Below are 15,421 nucleotides of genomic sequence, written 5' to 3' on the forward strand. Positions count from 1 at the left end.
CAGAACATGCCCACTTCCACGTGCAGACAAACTGCAATCAGACTTGCTTGAATCTGGGTTTCGCTGCCGGCAGTTCTCAGAAAGCAAAGGGGTCGTAATAATTAAACAATATCTCTTAAGAGTCGGCTGACAAGTGGAGCTCTCAAAGCCAAAATGGGGCTAATCCAGAGATAATTATCTTTGTTTGAATATTCAATGTGGCCTGACTCATAGTACAGAGTCTCCCATTTGCATTTCTGGTCTCAGGTTGAATCTGATATTAACATTTCTGTTAAAGAGCACGGATGTGTGTGTTGATCCTGTAGTGGAAATGATGGTTACATGTTTAATTCTAATACAGTCTGACTGTGGTTTTTTTTTTAACGGTGGCATTTTTGACAGTCCATCAACACTCAAGTGGCTGTGCCTTGTTTTCCTTTTTCCATAAATTGTGTCACTGGTCCGTCTGAGAGTGCGCCGCTGCACAGCGCGCCAGGGAGGATTCATATCACTTTGTTGCATGTCATTGCTCCCAACAGAATCTATCCTAGCATCTGGCCGTTTTAATACACGGTGGCTGGATTCATAGGAATTAATTGAGGGCAGAGGTAAAACAGAGTGCTACATCTATTCATTTATTGTTCAGGACTGTTAAAAGACAGCGTATGCTTTGTTCTCTCAGCTTGTCAGTTGATTTCAGATCTTTGGTGCTTGGCTGCTTTTTCTCCCTCGACAAGTCATATTGTTTTCTCCTTATTAAGGGACAGTGGAGGAAGCGGTCACATTTCGCAATAGTCAAATGCTCTACAATAACATAGGACGTAATGCCATACAAAACTGGCTACAGGAAATGTAAATGGATACATGGTGCAAATACAAGGTTCCAATGTGGTGTCAGATGATCACACAGGACTGCTTTGAAAGTATCCTATAATAAACTAATGACAAAATAAAACTGGTTCACATATTTGAGATTTTCAACATAACATTTTTTATTCTTTTCAATTTCTATCGATACGTTCACTTGACCATAGGCTCCTAACTCATGCATTATATGTAACAAGATAAACAGTGTGACGCCACAAATTATGCCAACGCTCGGCCTTTGACATACAGTAAGCGAGTGCATTCTCCCCCTGTGAAGATTTTACATCGCCTCTCTTTGTAGTGCCCTTCAGAGAACCCGTCGTCTTGCTGCCCCGCGTGCAAGCGTGTAATCCTTTCCATCAATGAACTCCACTGTGTCATTTAACTGCTCTCAGGATGGCGGCTACTCTCCCCGCAGAGAGTCCAGCCCACATTATTGAGGCAAATGGCATGAAGAGGCAAGGGCCAGTTAGCCATGGCTGAGCCTTGGAACTTAAAATAGCATCAGTCCCATGCAGGGGCAGGTAAACACAAAAAGGAGCCTGGGGCGCAACACAGGACGGTTCCACCCTCCCCCTCCCCACTCCTGCTCTGTTTTGGAGGAGCTGGGGAAAAACGACGGCCTTGCCCCCCCCCCCGCCATAGATGAATAATATCACGGTCACATGGTGATGCGAGTCGCAGTCTCCCGTCGGAGCCGTGTGTTGTAGGGCTGTTATTGGGCTTGTTTAAAATCACCAGCGAGTCATGCAAGATGCATGTGGAAAGTGGTGGCAGAAAGAGGGTGAGCCGTGAGCACAGGCCCGGCGCGTAATGCGTCTTGGTGGAGAGCTGTGCTAAACTAGTGCTCTGGGCAGGGACTTGTGAGGCACTTTGTGTTTTGCTTGGGTATAGCACTCACAAGGAATATTAAAATTTATGGACCATGAGGGTTTGGGTTGCAAACACACATACATAAACAAGACTTGCGCACCGCCTGTGCTTAAAATGCTACAAACCCAAACTTTGAAATTGCTGTAAAATTCCAACAGATGCCACATGCCCGGCAATGTAACCAGAGGAAATGAGATGCGCTTCTGTGGAGGAGATGCAGTTAAATCTTTTTCTACTGAAAGGGCACATGAAAATAGCGCTTGTTGTCATGCTGAATATCCAGTAAGGCACTTTTGGAAGTTTACTATAATCCTTAAACTTAGTGAGTCACAAGTCATGCCCTGTAAAAGCAATGATGTTTGCAGCAGTGCAATCTAGGCAATATCCAGGCATTAAAGGAATTACCTCTTTTTCTGACATGCTTACGCTTACTAGATCATGTTTGGATTGTGAACTGCATGTTTAAATATCTAAAACAAAATCCATGTTTTCACTAAAAAAAACTGAACAGCAGTAGGAGTCAGAATGAGCTCTGGAATGTGAAAAATACATTAACGAGATCTCATCACTGGCTACAGGCGAATTTAGGTGCATCTTTCTGCAAACTGCAGAAACCTCCTGTGAGTCACGAGGAGGGCCCAAAGCACAACAGATGTTGCTTGATTTCTAAAATAATAGAGAGGCAGGGCTGAATACCTTGACAGTGCAGTCCTTATGTACTCTTAGCACTGGAAGAGCGCCAGGGAAGAATTAGGTCAGCTGAAGTGCATCGTGCCTTGTGGAACTCCACAGTTAAAACAGCATCAGGGGAGAGAGGAGGGGTGGAGGTGGGAAGGAGGGGGGCCGTTGGTGACACACACAGGTAGAAATTTCTGGAGCAGCACAACCAGTTTTTTTTTTTCCTCTTCTACTCTTGTATCATGGAAACGTGAGCAGAAACGTTACACCCCTGAGTCCAGACTGCAGTCTAATTATTTTGAGCAATGAAAAGAGAAGGAAAAGGGGAATGAGAGAGAAAAAAAATGCATGCGAATTGCAATTCTTTCATACAGCCTGCATACGGGGTGTATAACCACAAGCTTGAAAAAATCCTTACGGCACAATAAAACTGATTGTATCATCACCTTTTTTTCCCCTTACAGGGTGCATTTATAGTACTCTTCACATCACCTCCTAAAAGGAGCATGTACTGCTGGAGTACACAGAGATGGGGGAAGAGAAAAAAAAAGGGGAAAGCGGAGCAGGGATGAGAGGAAAGAGAAGGCACAGTCAATACCCATTTTTGCCAAGGCATCCTAGTGAAAAAGCGCAAAGAGACAAAAGGAGCAGATGGATGGAGATGGAGCTAATGGTGAAAGAGAGTGTGACAGGGAGTAACAAAAGCAAGAGGGAGGGAGCTGCTGTGAGGGATAGAAAGATTTGGACAAAGCCGGGGCATGAATTAGAGGCAGATATGGAAGCAGGGGAAGGAAGATGGAAACTAAGTACAAGGAGGAGTGATTGGGGACAGGAAGTGTGGACTTAAACAAAAGGTCAGACCGATGGGAGGCTAGCAAACCACCTCGCCATCCTCCCAAGCGGTTCCATCACTCATGTGAAGATAAACCACCTCGCCGTCCCCTTCGCTGGGGGCTGACCCTGGTCTCTGCTGGCCTCTCGGTGCCACGTCCACTATCTCAGCGTTAATCTAATGGTTACCACCTTCCCCTCCCCGCACATATTCCGGTCACGCTCTGAGATCTTCCTGCTTACGATGGGTATCTTGGCTCACATGTGCTACGTATTCATTTACAGGAAGGTCTAGATTTTCACACACGTACACACACACACACAGACACACACACACACGCACACACACAGATTCTTCCACTGCTAACGTGACCTCATTGCCCCCTCATGACTGTCACATTTTGGAAATAAAATTGTGTTGGAAATGTATGCCCTCCCTTGTTAGCAATGTTAAAAACTGGAAAAAATAATGGGATGCAGATGTGAATTGGTTGTGATGTGTGTAAAACTGTGATTTTAACTGGACATGATATTCAAATGACTTGGCAGCCTTCCATCAACATGAAAGTGTGTGTAAGCATTTTGCAGATTGTGCTGAGCAATAATGTTGGCTTTTCCTCGTGGGTAGGCAACATCAGTGTTTTTGGCAACTGAAGCTTTTTTTGTTTGTTTTTTTCCCAGTCAAATGTTGTTATGCCTCAAGCCCTTTCCACTTTCTGGAAATAAAATGATTTCCATCACTTATTTTTATGATATCTGATAATCAGTGGTAGAAATCAAGAGCAAGATGAACTGTCAGGCTGTCGTTCCATCAGTCAACCCCCTTGCCCTGGCTCTCCTGTCCCTGCAGCCTCCTCCAAGTCCCTCCCAGAATCCTTTGTGTGTTTTGTGGTGCTCTGCGTCCACCAGGACTGTCATCACTGCCACAATAAACAGGATTAATCAGCGCTGGCATTGGGCACTTTGGTCCAGATGACGCGTGTAATTAAGGAGTAATTGGCATGTCATCTGTACATGAGGAAATATGACACGCACGAGCCAGATGTACACGTTGTGCCGCCCGACAACGAGCGGCACTTCAACAACTGTGTCCTCAAAGGCTCTTTTTTCAGAGAGATAACTTCCTTTGCTCTGCTGACACTCTTGCTTCCTTAACGTCTTTATTCACCCTGCAAACTCCCTCACATTATAATTCACTCCCTTATTCATTTATTTACATGCTAACACACTTAAACACTAATTTGCTAACTTATTCATTTATTTACATGCTAACCCACTTACTGCCGCTTGCATTCAGCAACTTATTCATTTATCCACATCCAGGATGACACAGTTACTTTCTTGAGTATTCATTTATGCACGTAGGAAGTCACTTACATTCTCGCTTGCTTAATTAAGAGGGCCCTCTCTTTTCACTTCACACAAAAGGATGGGTTTATGCAGCTCAATATATACTGTAGCTGCACACAATGGGAGATGGTCGAGATGCCCTTTCATGTTTAGGGTCATGCTGGCTGCAACAATAGGTCTGAACTGCCCTTATCTCCCCTTGTAAACGTGAAGCTCCGGGATAAGTCAGAGCCCGATTTCATGGCTCATGTGGGAGATGTTAGGATGAACATAACTGAGGGGAGAGTTTTCTTATTTGCCCTTGCACCTTATATTTCCTCGGTTGTTAGGGAAGTCAGTAATAAAAAAGAAATTCACCACCAGGCTTTAGGATGATGCTCCATCTAAGCTCTTATGGATCGTAGTGTAGACGCATTTCTATTTATTATTGTTTCATAGTTACTTAGAGAATCCGCAGCCATTTGTCAGTGTAAAAGCAATTCTGAATTACATTAACTTAAAAAGAAGCAACATTAGGCATGCCGAACTTGCACTGCCTCCTCTCTACCAATTCAATTGACTCAGGAATATTAAAGATGTGCCAAAGAGAATGATTATTATGGATCATACATGTTTCTGAAAGAATTTTAAATCAACCAAACAAACTAAAGGGAGCCCAGCATCACGGAAACAAAGTTTGAGCTGAAGCTGAGCGTGGAGCTGGTTCCAGGAGGGGCGAGCTTGGCAGGGAGTGCGGTCAGCGATGCACTTGGCTGGTAACCTCAGATAGCTGCTGGCTAATTTGCAGTATGCCCCCAATCGCAACAGAAAGCCTAGAGCCACGCTGAGGGGAGAGAGGGTGGCCATAACGGCAAAGCAAATGGCTCATAGAGATATGCCAGTTGTTTTTCATCACATCAATTTCACGCCTGTGCCGCCAGTTTTTCAGAAATGTGACAAGATGGAGCCAGGGAGGGGAAAAAAGAAAAGTAGGGGAAAAGGGGATGAAGGAGATAGTGAAGAGGGAGAAAACAACGAGCTCCGAGGTACATGGAGCCGGCAATGTTAATCTCAAGGCCTGTTTCTGGTGCGAGTGATTGCTGTCAGAGCTGTCTCGTGAACAAACAAATGAGAATATCTCAAAAGCTAATATCTTCTCCGACAATGTTGCTCGCCCACTTCTCAATTTACTGATGCAACACAGAAGTTCTTCGGGCAATTCAGTTGACTTTTCTGGTATGTTTGCAGAGAGTTAAAAGGGAGTCGTTTGTTTTTAGTGCAATAAGGCTTTAGAATGAAATGTGAAGTCGACCTTACTTGTCCTTTTAGTGCAGCTTCCCAGAAGAAAGCTTATTGTTAGTCATGGTTTTGTACATCACCAGTGAGTTCTGTTCAGTTCAGCATACACATAATTAACATCAATGCACTCAGAACATGTGGAATTTTTTACAGATGATTCACTTTTCCCCACTGTTTTCTTACTTTGAATCAGTAAAGTACAGCCGCTTGTGCAAGGTACTACATATGTGTCATGCCTCTAAGGAAAAGTACCCGATCCACAAAAAAAAAATTTCCACTAAATTCCAAAAAGGTGTTGCCGTTATCACCAGATTTATGGCGCAAACATGCCGGTTTATACAAACTGAGATAGCAGATATTTAACCTGACAATTGCTTTATGGTTTCTTGACCAAACACATTTTATAGCAGTTTGCATAATTCCCGTCTTTCATCTGTTAGAACTTAACACGAGCTGTGTGTTACGCAGCATTATGACTCAACAGTAAAGCATCAACTGATAGAGCAGCACATTTAAGATAAGGCGTTATTGCGCTCAATCAGCTCAAAAGTACAGAAAGTACTTTCATTTTGCGTAACTGCAGGATGCATTCGGTATATATGTATAGACTCGTACACTGGGATAAACAGCAGGAAGTCCAGGCCTGATAAAAACTCACTGTTCTCCCCGAGCGCCTGATGGAGCTCTTGCTTGGTAAGGGAGTAGTCAACAAGACTCCAACTCATTGGACAATCTTCCATCCAATATAATTAATGACAGTGCATTTTTAATTACCCCTCTGTGGCGCTAGGCACTACAGCTTTTGTTTATTGAGCCCCACTGATACCTGTATTAACAAAGTTAGGTTAATGATAGAGGTATTTTACTTAATAGCATTTTTATTACTCCCGCTAAGAATGAAGCAATTAATTAACAATAGGTGAATTAAGTTCCTCTCCTGTAATGGCCCACCAACACAGGACATCATTACCAACAGTCAAAATAATTCATAAAGCGAGGAGTCAGGTGGCAGGACGGCGGTGGGAAAAATGAATATTCCCCAGCATACATTTGATTTTTCATTTTAGAATGGAATAAATTATGAATACGGTCTGTCAGCAGACGCGTCGGTGGTACTGCATGCAGAGTGAGCCGCAGGATCAAAGATGCAGTACGTTATGTCACAGAGTTGACATAGGTCTCATACATAGGCAAAAAAGAGGGAAACTTTCAGTGCACAATATGAGCAGGTGAGTATTATTTGAATAGATAAAGTGGCGAATTAAAGATACACAGATAAATGAGAGAGAACAACCAAAGAAGAAGGCGAGGTGGGAAAGTGAGGGAGAGGACTGAGTGTTCAAGAAATGACATCGAATAATGGACCTCAAAGACATATATGAAAGCGCATAATCTTTTAAGCTTTGCATTTGAAGGTAATCTTCCATTAAAGAATACTCGCTATTTCTTTGTGGAGGAGAAATGCAAAGACAGCAGAACTGATGGGGACTATTGGTGTGACTTTGAATTGAGAAAAGACTGAAATGGCAAAAGGTGCAATTTCTCAGGCTCCGGACTTCGGTGGTAAATTCTTTCATTCCAAAAAGAACTACTAAAACAGTGGCTGCTGAGAAATATAATCCCCCCACCCCCAACCTCCCAACGCCCAACACACACACACACACACACCCTGAGCCCAAGTACACATGCAACAAAGAGGGAGAGATTAAAGCATTAATTCAGTGAGAGGGAATAGGATCCTGGCATAAATTTAGAGTGAATGTTTGGGGTTATCTTCTCTGCTGACTGCTGTTTCTACGCTCTGTACTCCATTGCACTCCACATGCAAATGTAAATCAGGGTCACACCCTGTATCCTGTAACATATCAGGCTGTAAACTCTTGTTTTTCTTTGATAAGCTCTGTATGTGTGTGTGTGTGTGTGTGTGTGTGTGCGCGCGCACGTGTTTGCAGCGACAACAGGTGTACTCTTGTGTGTGAACGTGGAAAAACACCAAAACGGTCCATGTGCATAGTGCTCTTTCTGTGTGTGTATATTTGTGTGGGTGGATGTGCTGGTGAATGTAGGTATTTACATCTCAGACAGTGCATTTCAAGCTGCACTGCTTGCCTAAAACAGAGAGCGCCAAACGGAGAGCCTTGTTTGTTTGCTTGTCATTGCTGGGTGGCATGTACTCTACAAGGCACACCAGCTTTCTCCTGGCTTCACACTGGATACCAGCTGGCGGGCACTGGGGCGCCACAACGTATCGTGCCAGTGTCACAAACCAAGGGGAAAGTGTGCCTCATCATATAGAAAAGTAGTCTGGCAGCCTCCAGTCCTCATTAAAAATGCACTAACGCTGAACGCTCCCATTAATCTAAGCATGCTGTATTTAGCGAGGGTAGCCTTGTGTACAGTCTATAAAACACAGCAATTAAAGCAGGTACTTTTGGCTTCATCAAGGCCTAGCCGAGCGTAATGGGCCAGAAATGTGAAAAAAGTCCTCCAGCAGCCAAACTCATATATGAGAACAGCCAGGATGTACTCCATAGCACTAAGATAGATATGGAACTGGAAGATGGCATGATTTAATCTTGCTCCTGCCCGATAATGAAAAGAAAATCTGTTAATGTTCCATCTACAGTGTTGCAGATAATCATCTCTGAGGTATCATTTTTTATTTAAAGACATCAGTCATCCTAATATAGACTATAAAATGAGATATAAAGAAATAACGATGGAAACATATCTTTAACCTATCATGATACTAATATGTGGGGGCAAAGGCCACTGTGATAATAAAAATGTATAAGCAGCAACATAAAAATGTAGCTTATTTGGGTTATTTGTGTTGTAAAATGCTTGTCGGTGCAGTGAATGTCCTCCGTGGACATTCAATAACAGCGTCTGTCATGACATCATTATGACTGCTGCATGAACTTCTTATAGCAGGGGGGTTCAAGGAGAAGTGCTAAGATGCAAGCCATCTACGCATGCTTTCAACTGCAACCCGAGTAGGTTACAACGTGAAGAGATCACATGTGCAGACTCTTTAAGGCTTTGATGATTGCTCAAAGGGATGGGCAGAATAGCTTGCATCGTCCCGTCCCATAGCAACAACTTTTTCCCCCCCTTCTTCGCAGGTCTAAAGCTGGCGCAGACATATAAATGCTCCTGGATTTGTGCCATTGTCTGCAGAACCCCTCAAGAAGACATACTGTACATGACAAAGACATGATTGGTTTTGGGTTTCAATGTGTCTCTTGGTTTCGAAAGCAGGCCAGGCATCAGGAACAAAACACAGGGGGTCTTTCACTGGTGAATGATATAGTTTTTGGGCTCACAGAAGCATTTGTTAGGAATCCATTACTGCAGCAGCAGTAGAGGGGGTGGGGATCGATACTGGCAGAGTATTGTTGTAGCATGTAACAGTGGTCATATCAGACATATAAGCAATTCTTTTTTCATGTGCATGCCAATCCCCAAGGGATAACAGCATTAGCCACATAAATGGATAATGAGGCCACGCTCATAATGAAAGGATACGTCGTCCACAAAGTAGCAGCACAGGCCAAAGATGGGACGGAACAGATGCATCAGGAAGACAGATCCCCTGAACAAAGTGAAATCACTCCAGAGACTGCCTCCCATATAAACAGGTGTGAGTTACTGTGTCACTGTGTGATCTTGCGAGTCATTTTGCTAGTAAGGCAGCCTTGGCTATGTAAAGCTGTCGACATTTCCATACCCTAATAATTACCCTCAGTTTACCCTCTGCCCCACAGGCAACTGGAGTAAACAGGCCAAGGATATAACCACCTCTATGCAAAAATTGGGATTTCTCATCAGGAGGTGGCCACATGGTATAGAAGATAAATCATTTTCTATATGTATGAGAACCACTGTGCTGCCAAGTGCAAGATAAGAAGTCAACTCAGTCCACTGTTGTTTACAAGGTTCCTTTTTATGGATTTTATTTATAGTGGATCATGACCTTGAATAAGATTAGTGAGTCAATAACATGAATTCACTAAGTCGCATTCACTGATAAGAACACACTGCAGAATTGTTTCATAATATATACTGTACTTCCCATGGATAATGAAACTAGGACATTATTATTTTTAACAACAAAACCGTAAAGTCTAAATACTGTAAAATGACTAATAGCAGTGTGATTTCAATGGCTACTGCGGCTGCTGCCATGCACTAATTCAAAAATGATTAGTTGGTTCCCTTTCTTTCTTGAATGGAAATGTGTGCCATCAAATCTGGGGGCAGCGAGCATGATAGTACCGAGGGGTAACTGAAGTGGCCAACTAGCGCCAGAGATACTTGGAGATACTGCTGATGTTCATACAACCCCTGACTTATTCTCAACAGATATTTCAACTGCTTTCCTGGCTGAGACATGAACTGACAGTTCATCTGCTTTCAGCTCACAAACTACTACTACTATTAAGTGCTTACATAAAAACGGACAAAGTAACTGCATACCGAGCTTAAACTTGAAACTGAATGTTTAAATGCTTTCAGCCATTCCAAAGCCTTTTTAGTGCTTCAACTTAAACTGACACTTCAACTGCTTTCAGTGCTTCAACTTGAACTGTAATCACATTTCATTTTCATACTTAATGTTGTGTTTTGTATGTGTGACAAAGACAGTTTTCAACCTTGACATTTCGGTTTCTAGTGATAAATCGAATGAGACATGACAGATAGAGATGATGAGTCGAGGCAAATGCATCTACACCAGGCCAAAGATGCAGGCGGGCCCACATAGAGCGCTTAGTAGTGTTCCAACATTAATTGACGAGCACCTACTGCAGTTAATTAGAAGTTACTAAGAGGGCAAACCTTTCATGTTCTTGCATCTCGGCCAGCTTTGACATCACCCTGCCAGCGTGCAAAATGTTGCACAAATGAGAAATTATTGCTCACAATTCTGCTATGTTACAGGTTCTGGGTTTGGGAATTGAGGTCTGGAAGCATTTGTCGAGGTATGAAAAAGATAATACATTTGTCTATGTGATTTTCACTGTTATGTTCTCCAACACTACATCTCCTTAGGGACTGCCAAGCTCAAACCACAACTGTTCCTCAACCATTTTCACATTGAGTTGGCCCAGACTGGGGCAAGGCAATTTGGCTCTCGGACCATCTATACAGTGCCTTGTCTGGGAATGGATTTAGTGATTCTGATCTTTTTTTTGTGCCTATGCTCTTTGTCTCCATTGTGAAGACTCAGGGAAAGAGAGAGAGAGAGGGGGGAAAAAAACAAGTTTGACCGAAGCCCAGTCAATTATCTCCCAGGTGTTTGACTGAAGTGATTGTAAGCGATCGCGGCAGTTCCCACGAGCCCTGGACTGAGACGGGCTGGAATTAGCCAGGAACAAAACCCAATTCAGCAGAAGTGAAGAAACAGCAGTTTTGAATAAAACCAGGCAGAGAATGCAAAAGAAAAGGCTCCCTGCAGAAGATAAAGTCGAATCTTGGCTCCTTTTTTCCTTCTTCCTCCATTCCCCTGTCACACACAGCCTATCATATAGCCTAGTCTTTTAAACAAACTGTGGGGCTGGAATTGTGTCTGTGGTGCTTCCAATACCTTATTGTGTGGAGGTTAATTACTGGCAAGGCATGAGAAAATTACATTCTCAAAATAAAGTATTATGATTGGCCCTTCTGCTGGCTATTTTAAGTAATGCGTGGTCTTCATACAAGATAGCTGGGAAACCAGATTTTTATACTTGTTCGATATCAAGTAACCTCGTTTCAAGTCCTCTATTAAGGCGACTATTCTGACTTGCAAATTACCTTTCTTTCCCAGGCCCCAAACACCATTTCCTCACGAAGATTAAGTTATAGCCTGTACTTGAGTGCACACAGTGTTGTAATAACACAGGACACTTTTCTATTGATAGCAGTGAATTTCCTTGTGTCTTTTCACATATCTCCCTGAGAGAATTCAGTCATGCTGAAGGGCAGCATTTCTGTATGGGGGGGGGGGGATATTGTGGAGATTGACATTTAGAAATGGAGGGGGAGGAGAGTGGTGGATTTCTCAAGCACAACCTGCGGTGGGGTAAGCTAAGCTACGTAGGTCTAGCCTAAGCTAGCTGCTGCGGGAGAGCCAGGCGCATTCCTCAAGTCAATTCTTAACCACTAAAGAATGGTTAACCGGGTGAGGACTTTAACTCAACCTCAGTGAAGAGTCTAAGCAGGAGCCTGCTTAGGTTTGCATGAATCTTATGATGGGAGGCCCCAGTTCCCAGGCAATGATTGTGCATTTTCCTCCCTGCCGGAATCTTATTTACTCTCGCCTTCCACATGAGATGGCCACGTCAAGCATGGTTTGCGTCCTCTGCGCTTTCGCTCGGCTGCTCGTGCTGCACGCCAGCTCACACACATCAGGGCTAATAAAAATGAAGCCAGGGGAAACTGGCTTCGCTTGGTGCGGCAAGGCTGGAGGTATCTGCCGAACTGGCCATCCGGAGTCAAAGAGCACATCACGTGCAAGTTAGCGCTGCTTTGTGCTGCACTGTGATGAGCATGTAATCGTAAACAGGGAAACGATTCCAGGGGCCATGAGGCATTGGGCTTGTTCAACATCACAGCAACAACCCCCCCACACCCCGCCAGCAAATACTGATACAACCAAAGCGCACAGACCCATAACCAGAAAATGTCATCTCGATGTTCTTTTTAAATAATAGATGAGCAAGTCTTTTTGTTATGGTTCTATTTGGTTAGCATTATAGGCTAGCTTTTCCTGACTTGAAAGAACATGTTTTCTTTCATTCATAATTCTCCATCTCACTCCTCTCAGTTCACTGATCAAACATGGCTGCATGTTTGTGTGTGGTTTCAACCATTGAAAATATGGTTGAACCCACACACACACACACACACACACACACACACACACACACACACACACACACAAACATACAGCCAGTCACAGCAGTATGTCTCTGCTCAGTTTATGAAATTAAAGCAACATAGCAAGGAACAATGTACCCCAAAACAGCTTCCTCCTTCCTGAATTGGTTTTCAAGGTGGTCTCACACTGAGCCGTGGAAAACCCTCTAAAACAGAGGGAATGAGGGTGATGAAAGGTCCATATGTCCCTGGCAAACACCTTCCGGGATGAACGTGGTTTGAGAAGCTCCTGTGAAAAAGAAATGCCTAGGCCAGGCGACACCTCAGCTTGTTGCTGGAGTGTGACATTCTACAAGGAATGAACCTCCTTTCTTCCTAATGACCCTCTCATATGCAAACTCTTCTCTATCATCAAGCTCATTTGTAGTGTCACCTTCTGCCCCTCAGTAGTGTCACCCCCCTGCCCCCAGTCTTCACACATTCTGTGCCCTAATGTCCACAGCAATGTGGATACATTTGAACTTTGTTGCAAAAGTGAGTCCAGGCTGGCATCTACTACTTGTTTCCCAAACACTTTGCTGTCCTGAGATGCCAAAACAATAGAAAGGTGATGACATTGGGTGAGCTAGCAGCTTCACGCTAGATCACATGACAATTACACATCAGCGTTTTCGAAAAAGCTCAGTTTTCCCCATCTACACTCCCATGCAAGACTGGCACTTTTAAATGTATTTGCTTTGGTTTGGTTTTGGTGGTTCACATTCAGCCATGTTCTCATGGACGGTTTGAGTCGAGGAAGGGCAGAGTTTCAAAAAGAATATAGGCAGACTTCTTCTGTTATCACTCAAAATTAAACAAATAAAACGCACAGTATGTTGAGATCTACTGTGTATATACTGTGATATTCAGAGAGAATGATCCATTATGTGTATGCAGCATGTTGTTGCAGTTGATGATAATCCATGAGACTCTTGGTTTTCATGTTTTCAGTAACACCCTTAGTAATGAGCAGCCATTGCCACTGTGTTGAGCACGGCATCTGCCAGTGATTACTTTATAGCGGCGTTGCCAGTTCTTTGACATCAATGAACTGACAGCAGCTCCCACATCCCCAACAAACAAGCAGGAGATGATCTGCTGAGACATGTGAATTGACTACAAATGACAGAATTTCATTTGGTGCCTGTGAATGACCATGTCAACAGGAACAGGAACAGTGTATACTTATGCTATATAAATAGATCATGGTTTTTCTTTAAAGGAACTGTGCCGTTACATTGTCTGCAAATTCAATTTAACTGCAGCAAATGCTCAACTGATAACAGCAGATATGTAAGACTGCTTCCAGTGACAAAAGGGAGGCACTGACCTATGCTAGTATATGCCAATAAGCTATCATTAAATGAAGGTAAATAAGTCTGCTGTTATTTTAATAATGTGTGACACATGCAAATTCGTGTTCTTAATGTTTGCCAACCTAAAACTCAGTTAGGTAGTGGACATAAAATAATAATAAAGACTTAACGTAGACTACAGTAATCAAACCAGTGGCCTCAAAATGTAGAGCCATGTCTGCATTGTTAATTGCCCGTGTAAGGCCGTGTTCAGGTTGACATTTGCACTACATGAAAAAACGCCGCCTCATAGTAATATAAAGTGCTGCGCTGTGATGTGTTACTCAAACTGGACTTCCCAGATCGCATTTCATCTTCTCGTCCACCCTCAGCCCCTTATATTTTTTTAAACACAATTTTCAGTCTTAATGTCTACGAATAATCCATGCTATCATAAATGTGGTACTCCTCACTTCCTGAACAGTGGAGGAATATTGATAGTTCATATTGCTGTGAGGTAATGTAATGTAGCACACCAAGAGTTATTATTAACAAAGCTTGTGTATTATTATTTGAATTAACAGAGTAAATCAGATGGTGCTTGAAGTCAGCAGAGAAATATCAAATCCAGTAACAGTGACCTATGGGTGAAAATGAAATTCTTACTGATCTCAATTTCTTGTTGCTGTGGCGCTACTAAAAGCAGACAATATCGACACCTCCTCTACTGCAACAAATGGACAAGACTGATCGAACCCAAATGAATTTGGAATTGCTGCAGTCTCGTCGGGATTCGTCTCTGGAAATGTAGCCCAGTTACAAGAAGCGAGTGTGGACCGGAGACAAAAACAGATAAAAACAGAACCATTAAATAGAAACTGTCTGTACTTTAATACACAGTGGAAGAAACAGAAGCTGGGGCGTGTCAGCAAGCAAGATAGATTGACAAAGTCGTCACTGGCTGGAGCTCAGGGCTTTCACAGCCATACCCAAAACCTGTTTGTAACATCTTATTTCCAGCATGTACCCAGGGGCCACTTCCGTGTGTCTTAGAAGGCTGTGCTTTGCAGCCACACCAGCGTGAACCCCCTGATGGCTGGCAGAGCCCTCTGATCTGGCTGCTCACACTCTCGTCCACACTCTGGGGATCACGGATAAAGGACCCTTTTCTCAACCCTGCCTTTTTCCCCTCCTCTCTTCCCTTCCTAGCTTCACTTTAACCATGTCTGTTTTAACAACTGCCGGCCTGCCTCTGTCACTCATTTTTAACTCCTTCCTTTACTGCTCGTCCTCTCGCACTTCCTCCCCCTCTCCTCTCTTCTTCCTCTTTCCCTCTCTGCTACTAGCCGTCGAGTGCAGCCAAGGTTTTT

The 15,421-nt window shown here is 43.4% G+C and overlaps 1 protein-coding gene across 1 annotated transcript in view; it reads right to left on the reverse strand.

Annotated features, from left to right (window-relative positions):
• ppargc1a (peroxisome proliferator-activated receptor gamma, coactivator 1 alpha) overlaps positions 1–15,421 on the reverse strand; it is a 238,349-nt gene that overhangs the window by 37,196 nt on the left and 185,732 nt on the right. The gene's annotated exons all lie outside the window — the stretch shown is intronic.

Source organism: Enoplosus armatus, chromosome 23 (genome assembly GCF_043641665.1).
Source record: "Enoplosus armatus isolate fEnoArm2 chromosome 23, fEnoArm2.hap1, whole genome shotgun sequence".
NCBI classification, from domain to species: Eukaryota; Metazoa; Chordata; class Actinopteri; order Centrarchiformes; family Enoplosidae; genus Enoplosus; species Enoplosus armatus.